Here is a 19,834-nt window from a genome sequence, read left to right as displayed (position 1 = left end):
ATTACTTCCCAGTGTGCGTTTAAAATGTCTAAAACAATTGATTTTCAACCCCTCGTAGCTTGCAATAACGAACAACATTTATCTGTGAAAAGATGAAAAATTTTCAATATTGACGCATTTACTTCCCCTTGTGCGTTTAAAATGTCTAAAACGATTGATTTTCAACACCTCTTAACTCGCAATAACAAACAATGTTTATCTGTGAAGAGATGAAAATTTTCAAATTTTGACGCATTTACTTCCCAGTGTGCGTTTAAAATGTCTAAAACTATTGATTTTTAACACCTCTTAACTCGCAATAACAAACAATATTTATCTGTGAAAAGTTGAAAATTTTTCGATTTTGACGCATTTACTTCCCAGTGTGCGTTTAAAATGTCTAAAACTATTGAGTTTCAACTCCTCTTAGCTTGCAATAACGAACAATATTTATCTGTTAAAAGATGAAAAATTTTCAATTTTGACGCATTTACTTCCCAGTGTGAGTTTAAAATGTCTAAAACTATTGATTTTTAACTCCTCGTAACTCGCTACATTTACTATCAAAAAGTTCAAAATAATTCAATTTATATAGCGTCTACCATTCCGTTTATCTGCCACTGCACGGTACTTAAACGATCAAGAATAAGATACAGGTCAAACAAGCAAACCATAACAAAATGTTCATCTTTGTACAGGTTCGTAAACTGTGTGACTGGTATCGCCTTACGCGTGACAGGTAAATTATCCTCATGACCAGTCTCAAGACCGATGACGCATTTAAATTCCATGACATGTCACGAGACCAACCATCGAGGCTTGGAAGCTAACCTGTTTGAGACATGAGACATTTTCAGCAGAGCGTGAATGTACGGGTGGCTTGACATGTCGCGAAAAATGTACACAGGTTCCAACTATGGTTCAGATAACTATTATGCGGATTATATCATTAGGAATTTGAAGGTTGGTTGCGAATAACTATGGATTTTTAGTAAATGGATTAAATAAATTATTCTACATTGTAGGTCACGAAACGAAACGTCAATTCAGCCGGTGAAGAAGTCGAAGAGACACGATTCCTTTCCCAGTACCATTATCTCATCTGGAAGGATTTTATGGCTCCTCAGCACCCACAGGGAAACTTCAATTCATCAAGCGCATTAACTCCGAATACTCATTGCAGCATGGCCCAATTCTAGTTCACTGCACTGCCGGTGTCGGCTGGACGGGTACGTTTGTTGCGTTGGATACCTTAACGCAGCAGCTGAACGAGGAGGGCCAAGTGTTCATTTTCAACACAATTTATGATATGTGATATCAAAGAAATTTTCTCGTACAGTCATTGGTAAGTTTTAATCTGACAGTAAACAAAAATGGTCACTGAATTAAACTTTCTCCACTCGCGCAGAAACAATGCATATTTTCATATCGAGCCCTCACCGAATTAGCGTACTTTGGAGACACAGAAATTGATTAAAAGTCATTAGCCACAGCAGTAGACAGTCTGAAACAGCCATCAGCGGATAATCCGGATATTTGTAAGTTGGAAGCACAATACCAGGTAGGTGGTGAAATATTTCTTTCACCAAGGTGAAATATTTGACCGGGGATATTTGATCTTTTCAGCGAATCAAAACCTTCCAAGAGGATACTCGAAGGACGACTGCCATCGGTGGAAGTAAGGACAATAAGCCGAAAAACTTCCGACACGTGTGCTCCTCATTACAAGAATCGGGTAATATTGGCGTCGATGCCTGGTCATGACAATTGCACCTACATCAACGCGTGGTTCATCGATGGGTACGACGACGAGAATAACTTTATCATAACGCTGGACCCGATAGAGAATACCAAAATACTGTGAGAATAGCGCCGCAGAGACGGAAGAGTGGGCTGGTAAAAGAAGCGTGCTAAATATAATCACCACTTATTTCATTTATATTAAGGTTGAACTGAGAAAGGGCAAAATTCGAAAACGAAAAGAGCAGTTTTTTTTGTTTTCGATTTTTGCCCATTCTCTGTCCAACCTTAAACACATGTTGAACCATCGAAAAAATCGTGCTTTCAAAAGCCAGCAACACATGTGCGTTGGATCAAACCTATTAATCCCTTGTCCGAAGATTTGAACAAAATCAAAAACACAATTAAATTTGATTCGCTACTTTTATTACTGACGCTTCAGCAAAACGATCCTTAGTTGGACATGTGTGTTTTGCTGAGTGTTCGTCCTATCTGTTTGGTACTAAGTGCTAAATTCATCTCCGTTTAACTGGTTGAAAGATTAATATATATGCTTCCTGTTTTACTGAAATGAGTAAATGTGTGTATTCGCGGATCTCATCCAGAAATCACGGCATGTAAATCAAATGAAACGTAAAGGAGAAATAGTTTTGTTCATCTATTTATTATTTTTCGCGTCGTCAACATGGTTTTCCTTAGTAAGAACGTAGTCGTTAATCTATATATCAATTTGATTTCAAAATAAAATATGCGATTTTCGTAAGTGTTTTGCACATCTTATTTTGTGGTTGCATTTTGCCTGGTTTAAGAGTTATCATTCGGCTTTCTTTCCCAAAGGAACGGCCACTTTTAATTTTTCGGTGATTTCCAGAATTTTGCTTCTGACCAGTTCCAAGTAAGCGTCCATCGACTGCTTATTTTCGTAGACCTTTGGCAAGGTGAATAGTGCAACGAATGCAATGATGACACACGTCATTCCGTTGAAAATGGCACCGACATAGGTTAAGCAGTAAAGGACAACGCCAAACTTGATAGAATCGATTACATCTTCCACCAGGAAAAGACGGCGTAACTCCGACAGCAGGGCGTTGGCATGCGCTACAGCAACCGTGGTCAGCTACTGTACTTTCTCCTGCGATAGGGTCAAATCAAAGTCCAGGTATTCTTTGAACGGGTGTCCTTCGGAGGTCTTTTGTACGGCCTGAAGCACGTTCTTGTAGATTCGGAACGAAACGGTTCCGAACAGGACCAGCAGCAAAACGTACGAGAAAACGCTGATCAACGAAATTAGCGACATGGCGAGCAGAATTGTTAGGCCACTGCCGAACACGATTGCTGATTTCTTAACATCACGCCAGTAGATCAGGGATTCCACATTCGGGTTCAATTTTCCGGCTGGAACCAAACTGCTTGAATAATTTCTCCGCCTGTATACACTGCTCAGCAGGTTTACTGCAAGAAGCTTCTACCGGTTTCGGGATTTCCTCCGATGGTTGTCTCACCGGGGTCACCGCTTTTGGAGTAACTGTTTTTGGGGTGACAACCGGCGGCGGGGCCGCAACTGGTGCGGGATCGGGAGTAGCAACAGCCGCAGTCGCATCAGCAGCAACAGCAGAAGCAGCCACACCAGCTGATAGCGAGTCTTCGAACTGTGGCTCCACGAATTGGTCCTTTTTGTTGTGACTGGCGAAAGCACTGAATATATCTTCTTTTTCTACACTATCGGAAGCAGCAGAAGGAGTACCGGATGACTCTTCAAGTTTTTGATTTTGTGCGGTTGTGCTTGAACGAACCTCGGCATACGAGTTCATGTTCATTTAAAAGTCATAAATTTTCAAACATAACAACAAACTAAAAACTGTGTTGCAAGTTTGGCTATATTTCATCGAAGTATGCTGTCATTCTGACAGTGTACCTTTATCGGTCTACCTGGGTTATAAAATGTGTCCTTGAAAAATCGTTAGAGCATTCCGTATTAACATATTTGTATTTGGTAGCGCCAAGCAATCATTCGTTCCCTTTCCTCTCCGAAAACCAAACTGGGTATCTGAGAGCAAGCCGTTCGCCTCAACCCAATTGTCGAGACGTCGTAGGATAATTTTTTCCAACAATTTCCTGATACAGGATAGCATTGCAATCGGTCGATACGAGCTATGATCGGATGCTGGTTTTCCCGGTTTTGGAATGGCGATAACTCTCACTTGTCTCCAGTCCCGCGGGACAATATTCTGCTCAAGAAGCTTATTGAATAAATTCAACAAGCGTCTTTTTGCTAGGTCAGGCAGATTCTTCACCAAGTTGAATTTAATTCTGTCTGGACCCGGAGCATTATTGTTGCATGAGAGGAGTGCAATTGAAAATTCCATCATTGTCAAAGGCGAATCTATGAAATCGTTACTTGTGGGAGCATCGCGAATGATTTTCTGCGCAGGAGCAGAATCTGGACAGATTTTCTTGGCAAAATTAAATATCCAACGATTCGAAAAATCTTCGCTTTCATTAGTCACGTTTCGATTCCTCATTCTTCTGGCTGTGTTCCAAAGAGTACTCATTGATGTTTCTCTTGACAAGCCATCAACGAAGCGTCTCCAATAACTAGGCTTTTTGGCACGATGTATACTGTCAAATTTGTTTTGCAAAATGAAATAATTTTCAAAGTTCTCACGTATACCCCCTTTCTGTTTCATAATTTCTTTGTAGGCAACTTGTTTAGCTTCATATGCGTCAGAGCACTCTTTGTCCTACCAAGAATTAGGGGGCCGTCTATTTATTGTCATTCCAGGATTGCATTTCGTTTGGGCTTGTTATGCTGCTTCAATAATTAAACCCGCTAGGAATTCATATTCTTCGGTAGGGGGTAGCTCTTCTGTCGAAGCAAGAGAAGTGGAAATTAATGTTTCGTATGTTTTCCAATCAATATTTCGTGTTAAGTCGTAAGGAACATTGATTGAATTCGTAAGGCCTAACTCACTGTTAATTGAAACAACGATAGGCAAATGATCGCTACCGTGAGGATCAGGTACAACCTTCCACGTGCAATCTAACCGAAGTGATGTCGAGCACAGAGATAGATCTAATGCACTTGGACGTGCAGGAGGTCTGGGGATGCGTGTTGTTTCGCCAGTATTTAAAACTGTCATATTAAATTCGTCACAAACATTGTATATCAAAGAGGATCGATTATCATTGTAGAGGGAACCCCACAATACTCCGTACGAGTTGAAGTCTCCCAGTATCAGACGCGGAGCAGCCATGGATTCCACCACCTCAAAAATTTGACGTTGTCCAATTTGAACTTTGGGAGGTATATATATATATATATATATATATATATATATATATATATATATATATATATATATATATATATATATATATATATATATATATATATATATATATATATATATATATATATATATATATATATATATATATATATATATATATGTATATATATATATATATATATATATATATATATATATATATATATATATATATATATATATATATATATATATATATATATATATATATATATATATATATATATATAGAAGGGATAGCCATGTCTTTGCTTTTAATATTCGTTTGGACTGCTACAGCCTCAATGCCAGCAATCATGGGGATGGATCAAAACGATTTAATCCACCTAGCAATGAGATGAGACATTTGTTACACATTTCACTATTGGATTAGTTTGCAGAACTCGAGAAGTAGGCATCCACCTAGAGGTGGGATGAAAACAGTTTTTAGTCTTGCACGAATAAAATCTCGAATAAACTGAATAAGTTATAGAAATCAACAAAACGACCGAAATTAAAAAGTAAAGCAAAAAATGAAATAAAAGGTTTTTAAATTCATAAAATGAGTAGAAAAATTAATGTAAATCAAAATTATAAAATACACGAATCAAATTAGATTAGGTTATTAAATAAAAATTAAGATTATATTTAGAAATAGTTGTAAGCTTAATAGAATAAATTGACTCATACTAACAAATTGAATGAAATAAAACGAATGACTGAACATGAAATGCATAAAATTAAAGATATGAATAAAATGAATCAAATGAATCAAATGAATAAAATGAATCAAATGAATCAAATGAATCAAATGAATCAAATGAATCAAATGAATCAAATGAATCAAATGAATCAAATGAAACAAATGAATCAAATGAATCAAATGAATCATATGAATCAAATGATTCAAATGAATCTAATGAATCAAATGGATCAAATGGATCAAATGAATCAAATGAATCAAATGAACCAAATGAATCAAATGAATCAAATGAATCAAATGAATCAAATGAATCAAATGAATCAAATGAATCAAATGAATCAAATGAATCAAATGAATCAAATGAATCAAATGAATCAAATGAATCAAATGAATCAAATGAATCAAATGAATCAAATGAATCAAATGAATCAAATGAATCAAATGAATCAAATGAATCAAATGAATCAAATGAATCAAATGAATCAAATAAATCAAATGAATCACATGAATCAAATGAATCAAGTGAATCAAATGAATTAAATTAATCAAATGACTCAAATGAATTAAATGAATCAAATGAAGCAAATGAATCAAATGAATCAAATGAATCAAATGAATCAAATGAATCAAATGAATCAAATTAATCCAATGAATCAAATGAATCAAATGAATCAAATGAATCAAATGAATCAAATGAATCATATGAATCAAATGAATAACATGAATCAAATGAATCATATTGATTTAATTCATCCAGTGAATACAATGAATCAAATTAATGAAATGGAACAAATGAATAAAAAGAATGGATGAACAATAAAGTAAAAAATAAATGAAATGCATAAATAAAACAAACGAATCAAATAAACAAAATGAGCTGAAGTGATAAAATGAATAAAAACAAGAAAATGAGCAGAATAAAATGCATTGATTAAAATGAAAAATTAAACAATGGTAAAAGGTTATAAATTAATATAAAGAAATAAACTGAATCAAATAAATTATTTGGATGAAATGATTAAAACTAAAAAAGTGTTCACATTTTTAAAATGAAGAAACTGAACAAAATGAATGAAATGGAAAAAATGAATAAAATGCATACAATGAATAAAATAAGTTAAATGAATGATATGAGTAAAATGCACAAAAAGAATAAACTAATCAGAGTGAATCCAAAGAATGAAACGAATAAAATAAGTAAAATGAACGCAGAAGAACAAGACGAATAAAAAGATGCTGAATGAAATAATTAATTAAAATGAAATGGTCATATAATTGAAGCTGGAAACATTTTTGAATAAAGAATGAAGAATGAATAAACCGGATTGTACGAATTTGAGAACCATTGCATCAGAAAGTTTTGAAATGTTTTTGAAAATCCCATCTTATGAGAAAAGGCTAATAAATATGCAATGGACTTTCTAGGGCTTCCATCTTTTTTTCGTTTTATTCTTTTTGTTTTCATGCTTCTTTACTTGACGGCGTCCTTTTAAGATTATCTGGTGTTTCTACTCTATTGTTGGATCTTACTTAGTTATCAGGAACCTGGAACGTTCAATTTGCTTTGGAATTCGAAGTTTACTTTGTGGTCACATATTCCCAAAAAAAAGATTTATGTAGGGGAGAGAGGGTAACAATGAAACACATTTTTTCTACAATTTAATTTTGATGATTATACTTGTTATTTGTGTAACCAAAAGTGATACATAGTGCCACTCTATTGTTAACTAATACATATATTTTTTCCAGCTGGTAAAATTCACGGGAAATAATTTTTTTGGATAATAAACAGTCGGTGGTAAAATGTATCAGTGTGCCCCATGGGTAGGAACTATGAAACACGATGTCCTATATAGTGAAATATTCTACTTATAAATTTTATTCTTTTGTTTTGACGAAGAATGATCCTAACGCTTTAAATTAAAGTTATATTGGGGCGAAAATCGTTTGTTTACGAAAGAATCCAATATATCATCGCGTAACATCGAACCACCATATATGCATATTAGCTGCAATCCTGAAATAAGAGACAATTTCTACAAAACTTGCCCAAATTTACTAATTTTGCACTATATGAGTAGTTTACTGAGGAAAATCGGAACCCATTCACATTTTGAGACAGACCACAAAAACAAAAAAAAATCACTTCCCCATACGCCATCGTTTCACAGATATCCAATGGGTCTATTCATGAAAATTATGAAATTACACAGAACCATGAGAAGTTACAAAAAAACTTTGTTCGCGTCAAATGTTGAGCATAAAATTTGCTATAAATAGCAATAGATTAAACATTTATTCAATGAATGGTAACTCATAAAGAAAGAATAATGTTTTTCATTGCAAATTTACTCTGGCTAACACAAAACAAATATCCATTAAAAGAGATACAGTTATCAGATCTCTTTCAAAATATAGCAACACGTGTAAAGAATTAGAAATCGTGAAATATGAGGGAAAAAGACGATTCTGATCCTGCATTATGATTTTATTGCGAATGTTTCATAGTTCCTGCTGATCCACTGTTAGCCTCTCTCCCCTACTGAATAGAATTTACTGGTCCAGTATTTTAACGCGCAATTGAATATAGTAAAGTGAGATAAGGTCACATGTGCTTTCAAGCCCCTTGAACAGAGAACGACAGGGAGAATGCGATTCGTGAATGAGAATGAGGTAGATATTTCAAAGTTTTTATTTGCATTGAAGTGAATAGTTTGAATATCTAGGCTATGTCGATAGCATAAAAGCCGTGCATTCAGTTGATTGCAATGCAGTCTCTGTCCATTCATCCTTATAGCTTTCATATTGTTTCGTTCGGAATTCTCGTGCAGGAAATATGGATAAATAAGTTCTATACAGACCAATACTGTGAAAAAGAAATGGTTCAAACTACTCAGTATATCCAGATATGGACGACGATAAGTTAGAAGACACATTGTAGTTGCATCCCCCATCGAGAGTGGGTACTTTGGGTGACTTCTTTTCCTGGATCTAATTTGTGGATATTTTTGGTCTTTGATCCGTTATTTTTCATGAAAGTTCGCACCAATACAACGAATGTGCAGCTAATACAACTCATAGTTCATTCGCCTGCGCCACGTTCCGTCTTCCACCTGCACGCCACCATAGTTGGTACGCAACACCTTTCGTTCGAAAACTCCAAGGGCGCGTTGGTCCTCAACGAGCATAGTCCAGGTCTCGTGGCCGCAGAGGACCACCGATCTAATCAGCGCCTTGTAGATAATCAACTTCGTGCGGCGGCGAATTTTGTTCGACCGGAGCGTCCTCCGGAGTCCAAAGTAGGCACGATTTCTCGCCAAGATCCGACTCTGACTTTCTCTGCTGTTATCATTTCCGTCGGTTACCAGTGAGCCCAAATACATGAATTCGTCGACCAGCTCGATTTCGTCACCGTCAATCCGAACTCGGGTGGGAGGTTCACATTGTCGTCTCTAGAACCTCTTCCTCTCATGTATTTTGTCTTCGAAACGTTGATGGCAAGTCCAATCCTGCTGGCTTCAGCTTTCAGTCTTTGAGCATATGTTTCATTCAAAATTCAATGGAGATACGAATAGTTTAAATATCGCACGTGGAATGTCTCATTTGAAAATTTTCATTGCCAAACTTTTATATTACCCAGCAAAGCCAAATATTTTTCTGATATAGCCATGAATTTCCTTAATTATAGTGTAGATACAGGCTTTGAATACAATTGAATTAAAGTTGAGTTGATCTAGCAGCAGACAAAAAATAGTTTTGTTTTCTCAAACCTTCGCAATTACAACTAATAAATATTTCAGATTGGCAGTAGATCTTATCACACAACTTAGAAATTGATACAGAAATAGCTATATAGATGCGATAGAAGAGAGACAGAGAGAGAAACAGTGAGAGAGAGATGGGGGCGTGTGAGGAATGGCAAATGATGGTTAATGCAGTGACATTATTTTTATAGGTATATTATTATGATATATTGATTTCTTACATTCATATAATAAATAATGTAAGTAGTAATTTTTGCGCCATAACCAGTATAACCTACATCTTGCAAAAGAGCTAAATTTTCGCTAGATTTTTGGGCTTCAAACATACAGTTGCTTTCGGTAACGCCACGAGTATAATTATATGAGAAATCTTTTATCTCACTACTAGGTGAACTACTTGTTGATCTGTGTATTGATATACCATCCAACATTTACCTCATGATTGAACGCAATGCCTAATCCAAGATATAAATACTAGAACTCACTGTTTCTTTATCAACACATTATTTTGTCTTTGAAGTGAAGTTATATATTGATTTTTAAGAAATAGTTAATTTATTATAAAGGTAATTCACAAAATGTTCTTAACATCGAATTCTTTGAATCACGTAGGTGTGTTTTCATACCCCGATATTCAAAATCGGTTTAGTTTTGCCCCTAAAACACCAGTAAAGCAATACTCTGTATGAAAAAATCTTATTTTTAGTTAGTGGAAATTGGTAAATAGGGTTCGTCGCGGTGCGGATGTGGGCGGTAAATGGATTGTCCGCACCGCAACCGCAAAAAAATAATAAAACCGCACCGCTTATCGCAACCGCACTTTATTTACCGCACCGCACCGCATTTTTAAAAAATAGTGTTGGAAAATTGTTCATTTGTGTAACAGTATATAATAAAATGTTATTTTTATTCACACGAAACACGACTTCTCAGAATGTATTGTTTATAAAAAAATCAACTTTTTCATTTTCTATTAATAAAATTCCGTTCATTTTAAGGCAAACATTATACATTCAAAAACGTTCTACTGCAGTAATAGGAAAACTTTTATTTTAGGAACCCTTCAGTTAATTGAAAAAGGGGAATAAAAATGTAATAAGAAATGAAGTTGCATATTTTTTTCCTTAAAATTTCATATTTTCAATACTTTTGACATATGAACATAAAATGTATGATTTTCGCATTTACGTAGTAAAACCACCTTTCATTCTTAAAGGATTTTCCCCAATAAAAATACCAGTACTTCTATATAGTAGCGCATATATTCCAATACAGTGAAATAAAAACATATTGTATTTCATCAATAAGAATGGCGCCATATTTGACGAAAAAAATGCTCTACACGCTCACTCATAAAAACTCAAATTTGAGTTGCCAGCCACCCAATTTCATTAAAAGTGCACGTAGTCAAAAATTGAGTTTTTCTCTTTTACTCAGTTTTGAGTTTGGGATAAAAATTTCAAACTTGAGTACATTTTACTCAAAAGGCAAAAACGAAAAATAATCATTCCGCATTTTAATAAAACTACAAATATATTCATTGTTATTTCAAATGTCATTTACCAGATCCTCCAGGCCGTTGTCCATGCGTTTACGACGACAGGAAATATAATCCGAGGGTCTTTCTCTACATCTACTTCATGGCGATCGGCATCTTGAAGAAATTGCAGAAACTGCAAAAAACTGGAAGTTAGATTTGGAAACAAGAGAATTCAATGAAACCTACCTTCTAGTTTTATGAACGATCAGCTCTTGTTTAAGTTTAAGTCGACGTCTGACTCTGCACTTTTTTGAGAACAAGTAGTTTTTTCACTCAGAACTTTGAAAATTTAATGATTACTCATGAGATGAGTTAGTTCTACTCAAATTAAAACTCATTTTTTGACACATTGCTATGACTTTTGAAATTGAGTACTCCGAACTCAAATTTTGAGTAGTTCTGAATGAGCGTGTATAGACACATTCCAGCGTTAGGGGACAACGTTTGCACGCATCTTGCAACTGTTAACAGCTCGTCGTTTGAAAAATCCTACGATGTACGCTCAAAAAACTTAATTGAATACTTTAAAAGTACTAACACAACGATAATGTTATGAGTTCCTTGTTCTCTAGGTTGTTCTTTCTTTCTGAGAGGTGAAAATGTCGCGTTAGGGGACAACAGCGCAAAAAATTGATTTTCCAACCTACAGTTGTATTTATCAAAAAACCTGCTCTGTCTCGAACTTTAGAGCATCTATTTGTTCTAGAAATTTGATCATCGATAGTCACAGAACAATACTGTATACTTAGATTTTCGAGTTTTTAGGAAATTTTTTTCACAACCGCTGCGAACACTGCGTTAGGGGACAACACCAAAATGAACACAAACGGTCGCATATGAAGTGTTGTCCCCTAACGCGACTGAGGAATTTGTTGAAGCTCAAACAAAGCGATGTATATTACCTCTGAACCTGTGAATAACTCAAAATAAAGATTTGAAATGCCAAACCAGATGTATTTCTAGTTTCACCTTCATGTGTTTTATTAAGAAATCAAATTAATATGAAATGAGAACAGGACACACCACATACCACAGTGTGGCGCGGTATAGAAGAGATTGTAGACCACAATCACCACTTTCTAATGGATCGAAAAAGGTGGTTTCAAGTAGTTTTGGTAAGTTTAATATATTATTGACATCAGTGGCGGATCCAGGGTCTTGGGGGTCCGGACCTCCCCCCCCCGAAAATTTTTAACATCTTGATAATTTTTAAAAAGTTTCTTTTTTAAATTGATTCTAAGTTCAAAATCTTTGCAAACCAGATTCGATTACCAAAACTGATTTTAATTAAATGAGGGTATTACATATTACATATTGTACAATGAACATTTTAAAGTCGAAATATTGGACCCCCTCCGAAATTTTTTTCTGGTTCCGCTCCTGATTGACATAGGAAAATATATGAAATAAAATTGACTGTTTCTTAGGGTGACTCAATTTTTTTATTTCGTTCACCAACTAAGTTTTTTTCATGTAAGTTTGGTGCACTGACTTTGTTTTTTGACCTTATAAAATCTTGAAAATAAAATTTACTGGTGATTAGGGCAGATAAAATACGCCATAGGGTTGTTCAATATTTAGTTTCTTGTTACGTTACAAATACACAAATGTGACTCAGAAGCAATTCAACAAAGGAAAGACTGTCAAACGATTATACTCAGTCGAGCAGATATTCTTTTTACATATTGTATATAATGTTGTCGCGAAATACGAGGAACACGGTTGAAAAAAAAATTCGTTCATCCTCTGGCGTTTGCACAACTGTTTCTACTCATAGATCTGCAAAACGACACTTATTAGTGATGATTGCGGAAATTAATCAAAATGTAGCCGTTTTACGCAATTTTTGGAAAAGAAGGGTAAGATCCAGCTTTTTGAAAATTTTGATATATTAGAGTGCAAAAAAATTCGTTAAAAACATTCACACAATTGCGGTCTTATGGCTTGTTATTGAATAATCTAAATAATGGAAAACTGGAGAATTTCGTAAAATTGTATCTTTTATTAGCGAATTCTAAGAAATGCGCTTCCTCAGGATAACAATTTGAATTTAACGTATAAAAACATCAAAAAACTGCATTAAACTACGATGTTTGGTTCATGTTGAAGAAAATCTATCCCGAAAAGACAAACCGGGTTAGTTCCAAGTGGTCAATAAATAACCCGCTAATTTGAAAGAATGTGACGACGAGTGAGTGTTATTCCCTATGACCAAATTCTTCCGCGCGCTCTCATACTTATTTGGTATTCTAATGCGTTCCATTCTATATCTTTGAAATCACTTCGAACTCTGTTCTGAAATTGTTTATCCTTAGATAGCTTATTTACTGATATATGTAATAAAAAACTTGATAATTTTTCGATATTATAAGGCCTCCCTCTTAATGAACCCCTCTCCCCGCTCCTGAGACCACCTATGACACTGCATGGCTTTTGCTGAAATAGGTTGGTTATATCTTTTATGTCCATATACTGTTCTGTAGGCTCTCAAAGTAACTCTGCAGAAGGATTTATCGTATTGCAACGGAAAGCGTCAGGGGACAACACTTCAGTGCACCCCTCTGAAAGAACGATTCCAAAGCTTGTTATATACAAATAGCATATTTTTAGAAAGGTATTGATGAGTACTAATAGCTTCTAAAAAGATTTCATAGATAGCGTGCTTTGTTTTCATGAAAAATTGAAAAAACATGATATTTGCGTTAGGGGACAACGCAAAAATGGTCAATTTTTGCCCCCCTTGTATCCGATGATCAATTCACTCAATAAATCTGCATCCGAAGATGAAATCTTTGTACAATATGTGAACAATAAAATGGAATTTAAGATTATTCCAAATAAATTTTCTTACAAACCTGTCGGTGTGGTACGGAAAAATCAATTCAATTATTAAAAACGAGTCATAAATGTATTACTGGTTTTCATTGACGACCGTCACAAAATTCTTTTAAAAAATTTCTACATATCTATGTTTTGGGAGCCTTAAACCTACACCAACATATTTCAGAACAACTTTTACTTATATTAGCAGATTTATTTTCATGAGGTAAGCGATACAAGTACGTGGAATGTGTCTATACATTACATCTAATCAGGTGTCCGGTCTCAACCGGTACAGAATTATTGAACATTAGAAAAACTGCAAAAAATGTATGATTTGTAGCATACAGCAGAAATGATTTTTAAAAATAGGGGGTTTTACGGACAATATATCTCAAAACTCTAACTTCCGCATTCTTCAAGAAACAGATGTATTCTCATTCAACAACTAAGATTGCTCCCATTGAAAATGTATGAAGTGTAATTTTCCTAAGGCTAGTTCGAAAGTTCTAGCATTTAATGTATTTTCCTCTAATATTTTGCCAATATGCCAAAGGCAAAAACTTCAATTGCAGTGAACAGGAGTCAAACTATGTGGTATTTTGCAAAAAAAGCTTCAAAAAAAGTTACAAACTAGTCTCAACTGAAAAATATTAGGACTTAATTTGGTAAAAATTATAGTAAATTTGAATGGAAGTACACGAAAAGAAGTTATGTAGCATAGTTTTTGAGAAAGAGTCCATTAAAATTGACTGTAGAAAAATTCACATTGAATTTACACAGCAATCAAAGAAGATAGAAATACGATACTGATGAACGAATGATAGAATAATCATCCAAATTTGGACCCCTCCTTATTTTGGACGCTTTCATACATTTGTATCCTTTACTGCCAATTATTGCAAATTCGTTTGGTTTGACGAAGATAATTATATTCTTTGGGTTGTGTTGAAGTCCCAGCATAATTAGTTCATCTCTAATTCCTTTAAATTAGTCAAAATTCGCAATTGAAAGATTGATATCGAAAACGATTCACAATTCCACGATTACCAACAGAAATCGGGAGAAGTGATGCACTTTTAAATTGGATTTAAGAGTACAAATTTATTGTTTTTAAATGATCTAATAATTTTGTCTCTATTTGGATCTTGCATTTTATGTATTTGAAATGGTTAGTTTGTGAATTTTTACTTAGAAGTATCAAATAACTAGTCCAAAATATGTCGTAAAAATAATAGCGTCAGTCTGTTTATCAATTTAGAATAATCAAAATTATCACTTCATCAATTTTTTTTTGCGGTGCGGTTGCGGTAAAACCGCGCGGTAAAAGCTCTTTCCCGCACCGCATCTGCGGGAAAAAGAGTCTCACCGCACCGCAGATTTCGCGGTGCGGGTGCTGTAAATACCGCGCGGTTGAGGTAATTACCGCAACCGCGACGAACCCTATTGGTAAACGAGGACTAAAAATACAAAATGTTTAATATCTCCATCCTGCACGGATTTTGACAATCTATAGCTTGTTAGAAAGGCATTTTTACAAGCTTTCTATTTGTATGACAATGTTGTATTGTTCAAAAGTTATTTGCAAAAAACCTGCTGTGTTTTGTCAAAATCGCCCATATATCAGAAAGTAAACGACATATCGAAAATCAAAAATAATAGTGTCAAATTGCAACGTCACACACACACACACATACAGACATTGTCTCAATTTGTCGAGCTGAGTCGATTGGTATATGAGACTCGGTCCTCCGGGCCTCGGAAAAAGTTTTCAAAGTTTGAGCGAATCTTATACATTTCTATTGTAAGAAATGTAAAAAGGTACTAGGAACCAGTGTTGGGAAAATATCAAAATATCAATGTTCACAACAGAAACTTTTCATCGCCGATTTTCTAATATAAAGTTCACTGATATAAAATATCGCTACGGAAAAAATGAACTTCAAGAATGCCGATGTTTGGGAACATTATTCGGTTCAAGCAAATATCGGAAGAAGAAAAGATCGGTTGCGAACTTTTATATCAACGAAAATATAGAAAAAAGTTCGCCTTATGAAAACATCTTGCACGATCTTCGAACAAGGGATTTCCGAGGGATTTCCAAAGATTCCAAAAACCTGTAGATACGGCGATAGCTCAATGCGAGTATGAAAGTTTCATATACAAATATTTTCAATGTGATGTGCAAAGCACGCAAAGCATCACTACAAGCGTTTTTCGCTTTCGAATGTCTCTTTTTCGATGTTGCTTTGGGCGAACATCCTTTCAAGAGTTTCACTGAGGCAGAAGTACGTGCTAAGAATCATTGAATATTTGTCTCAAGAATGATACATTCGGATGCGATGTTTGGTTTCACAGATTTTTGTTTGGAAATGTTCTGGGAAAGATTGATTCGCGAATGAACCTGGAATGAACTTTTGTTGATAATGATTTTCCCAACACTGCTAGGAACAATGAAAAGTTCCAATTGCAAGCTTGGAAATTTGCTTAGTTGAAAAAAAATTGCGTTGAATTTTGAGCTGCCTTGCGCATATAGTTGAGCTAATGTATCTATAGTTGCATGTCCCATAGGAGCCGTAATTAGCAATGGCTACATTCATGATACATGGTAGAGTGGTAATGGTACAAGAAGTTTCACATACATAAATTGGTTAATAAACAATCTTAACATTTTTTTTATCATTTTTGGGATTAAAAGCTTTCGTTTAATATATTGACATCGCCCATAGAACTTTTCATCGATTTTTTAGCAGAATTTTCACTCAAATATTCTAGTTCTTTGCACACATACCAAAGATACGTTGAACGATTTCCCATATTTGCAATAAAAATTCAAGGGCTGTTCATAAGCCACGTAGAAATGCCCAATCAACAAAATCGGGTGACTCAGGTCACCGTTCCACTGCCGAAGCCACTGAAGGGTGGCGCTTTTTGGGTTCGAAGAAAGTGTGGCGCTCTGACTGGACGGAGTACGACACACGTAATCAGCATAGAATTCAACAGCAAAAGATGAAAGATAGGGCGATGGCACGAAGAAAAGCTAATAAAAAGCAGTTGCATCGGGTAATAAATGATCGCAATAAAAACAGACACCAACGTAGCCGTAATACTAATGAGACAAATAAACATCAGATATCCAGAAGCAGTTATTATAACTATAACCTCAATGACAACAATAATAGCAACAACAATAGCAATAATAATCGTAACAACAATCGAAACAACAATAGCAGCAATAATCGCAACAACAACAACAATACGCAATGCGGTCGTCCAACAGCTGGCAACTCTCTTCCCCGGGATAAGGATCTACTTGCGGCGGCAAGGGTGCAATTCTCTAGGCCTCCGTTTGAAAATCAGCGTGGTATCAGGTTTCAACGTGGTGAAACACTGAATCCATACCCGGTTGTACATCAATTTAACTCAACTTTCGCACCAGATAGGTTTGTAACCCCTGTCCTGACGAATTCCTTTTCTCAGCGCTGTTCAGCTTGTTCCTGTGAGCATTCGTGTTTTCGTCCAACCTAACGCACTCTTCAGAGGCAGACCATGACGAACCGGTTACGGATGAAAACGGATCAATAGTTTTGCATGATATTTCTAAGTATGACAAATTGCCATTAACTTTATCAGAAACGCTTTCAGAAATTTTGATATATTGTCAAAATTTTAATCGTATGCAGAGCGCATCTAAAATGAGCAAAATCTATAGTAATGTATTGAGCTCCTCTTATTCTGTTATTTTAGGCACTGAAACAAGTTGGAACGATAGCATAAAAAGTGAGGAAATTTTTGGTAGTGGCTTTAACGTATTCAGAGACGACCGAAATCTTTTAGTATCTCAAAAGAAGTCTGGTGGAGGAGTTCTTATAGGCGTTTCGGCTCAATTTAATTCTGAAATTCTTCCCACAGTGAAGTTTAAAGAATTTGAACATGTGTGGGTTAAAGCGAACATTTCAGGTGAAATACATGTTTTTGCCTCTGTATATTTCCCACCAGAGCATGCTAATATATCATCGTATGAAGCCTTTTTCAAAATTGCTGAACAAATTTTATTTGAACTTCCGGTCGAGGTCAAAGTTCACATTTACGGAGACTTTAACCAGCGCAATGCCGATTTTATTCCGGATTCTGAAAATGAAAATATTCTAATCCCAGTCGTAGGAGAAAACGAAACATTGAATTTCATCTTTGACAAAACTGCTAGCATAGGATTAAATCAAATTAATCATGTAAAAAATCAACAGAATTGCTATCTTGACCTTTTATTTACAAACACTCAGGATGATTTCTGTGTATCTGAATCTTTGGCTCCTTTGTGGAAAAATGAAGCTTTTCATACTGCTATTGAATTTTCTTTGTTCATCCATAAAAATCAAGAACCCAACGTCTATGACTTTGAGGAAGTCTTTGAATACCATAAAGCTAATTATGACAATATCAGACGGAAGGTAGGTAATGTCGACTGGCAAAATACTCTTAGGAATGAAGCGAATATTGAAACCGCCCTGGACGTATTTTACAAAATAATTTTCGAAATTATTCATGAAGAGGTGCCCATTAAGAAGAAAAGACGACACGGTAGCTCGAAGCATCCTATTTGGTACAATAGGCAAATTAAAAATCTGAAAAATAGGAAACAAAAAGCCCACAAGCTATACAAGAAAAATCAAAATAACGAGCACTTGGAACAATATCTCGACATTTGCGATAAACTAAATATTGCCATAGATTCTGCACTTGCGGATTACAACTCCAAAACTGAACAGCAGATTAAATCCAGTCCAAAGAATTTTTTTAACTACGTCAAAACTAAATTAAAATCAGATAATTTCCCATCAACAATGCACTTGGATGACAACGTACATAATAGCCCGAAAGAAATCTGCAACCTATTTGCAACATTCTTCCAAGAAATATATACAACTTTTTCTGAACAAGACCGCGATCGCGATTATTTTGCTTTTCTTCCAGATTTTCCTATGGATATTGGCGTCAGTCATGTCATAGTGGAGGACATTTTCAATGCTCTAAACCATTTGGATTCATCAAAAGGTGCTGGCCCTGATGGAATTCCACCATTATTTATGAAAAACCTAGCAACCGAGCTTACAACTCCATTGTTCTGGCTCTTTAATATGTCTTTACAATCTGGAGAGTTTCCCAAAACATGGAAGAGTTCTTTCTTAGTACCTATATATAAATCTGGGAAAAAATCTGACGTTCGCAATTATCGTGGAATAGCCATAATCTCCAGCATTCCGAAACTTTTTGAATCAATCATTAACGAAAAAATATTTCTTCAAATAAAAAACAGAATTACTAACCTCCAACATGGCTTCTTCAAAGGTCGTTCGACCTCAACAAATTTACTAGAATTTATTAACTATTCACTGATTGCAATGGACAATGGAAACTACGTGGAAGCACTTTACACAGACTTTAGTAAAGCATTTGATCGAATCGACATCCCAATGTTACTTTATAAATTAAAAAAGATGGGAATTGAGCCTGAGCTGCGTACGTGGTTAGAATCATATCTATCCAACCGCCAGCAAATAATCAAATTCAAAGGAAAGCAATCTAATCCAATTGAAGTCACCTCAGGAGTTCCACAAGGCTCTCATTTAGGACCTCTATTGTTTATTTTATATGTGAACGATATTTCCTTCCTTCTCAAAAAACTGAAAGTACTAATCTATGCCGATGACATGAAACTTTACTTGGAGATAAGAAATGCCGAGGATATTGATACATTCCAAAACGAAATTCTAGTTTTCCACACGTGGTGTCAAAAAAGCCTCCTACAGCTAAACGTGAAAAAATGCAATTCAATCACTTTTAGTCGAAAACGACAAACATCGAATGTTGTGATTACCTTAGGAAGACAGACTGTAGCAAAATGTGAAAGAATTAGGGATTTAGGCGTTATATTAGATTCCAAGTTAAATTTTATTGATCATTATAACACAATTATTCA

General features: G+C 35.1%; 1 long non-coding RNA gene and 1 pseudogene across 1 annotated transcript; one reads left to right on the top strand and one right to left on the bottom strand.

The window, feature by feature from the left end:
* The first annotated feature begins 551 nt into the window (after positions 1 to 551).
* LOC131683239 (uncharacterized) lies at positions 552 to 1,324 on the top strand. The gene is made up of 2 exons (XR_009304447.1): positions 552 to 942; positions 1,005 to 1,324. It is a non-coding gene; the product is annotated as an uncharacterized LOC131683239 (long non-coding RNA).
* Positions 1,325 to 2,257: 933 nt separating this feature from the next.
* LOC131680418 (reticulon-1-A-like) lies at positions 2,258 to 3,530 on the bottom strand (annotated as a pseudogene).
* Between the last annotated feature and the right edge of the window lie 16,304 nt (positions 3,531 to 19,834).

The sequence above is a fragment of the Topomyia yanbarensis genome, chromosome 2, assembly GCF_030247195.1.
Source record: "Topomyia yanbarensis strain Yona2022 chromosome 2, ASM3024719v1, whole genome shotgun sequence".
Lineage (NCBI taxonomy): Eukaryota > Metazoa > Arthropoda > Insecta > Diptera > Culicidae > Topomyia > Topomyia yanbarensis.
The sequence above is the reverse complement of the archived record's forward strand: the minus strand, read 5'-3'. Positions and strand labels throughout refer to the sequence as shown.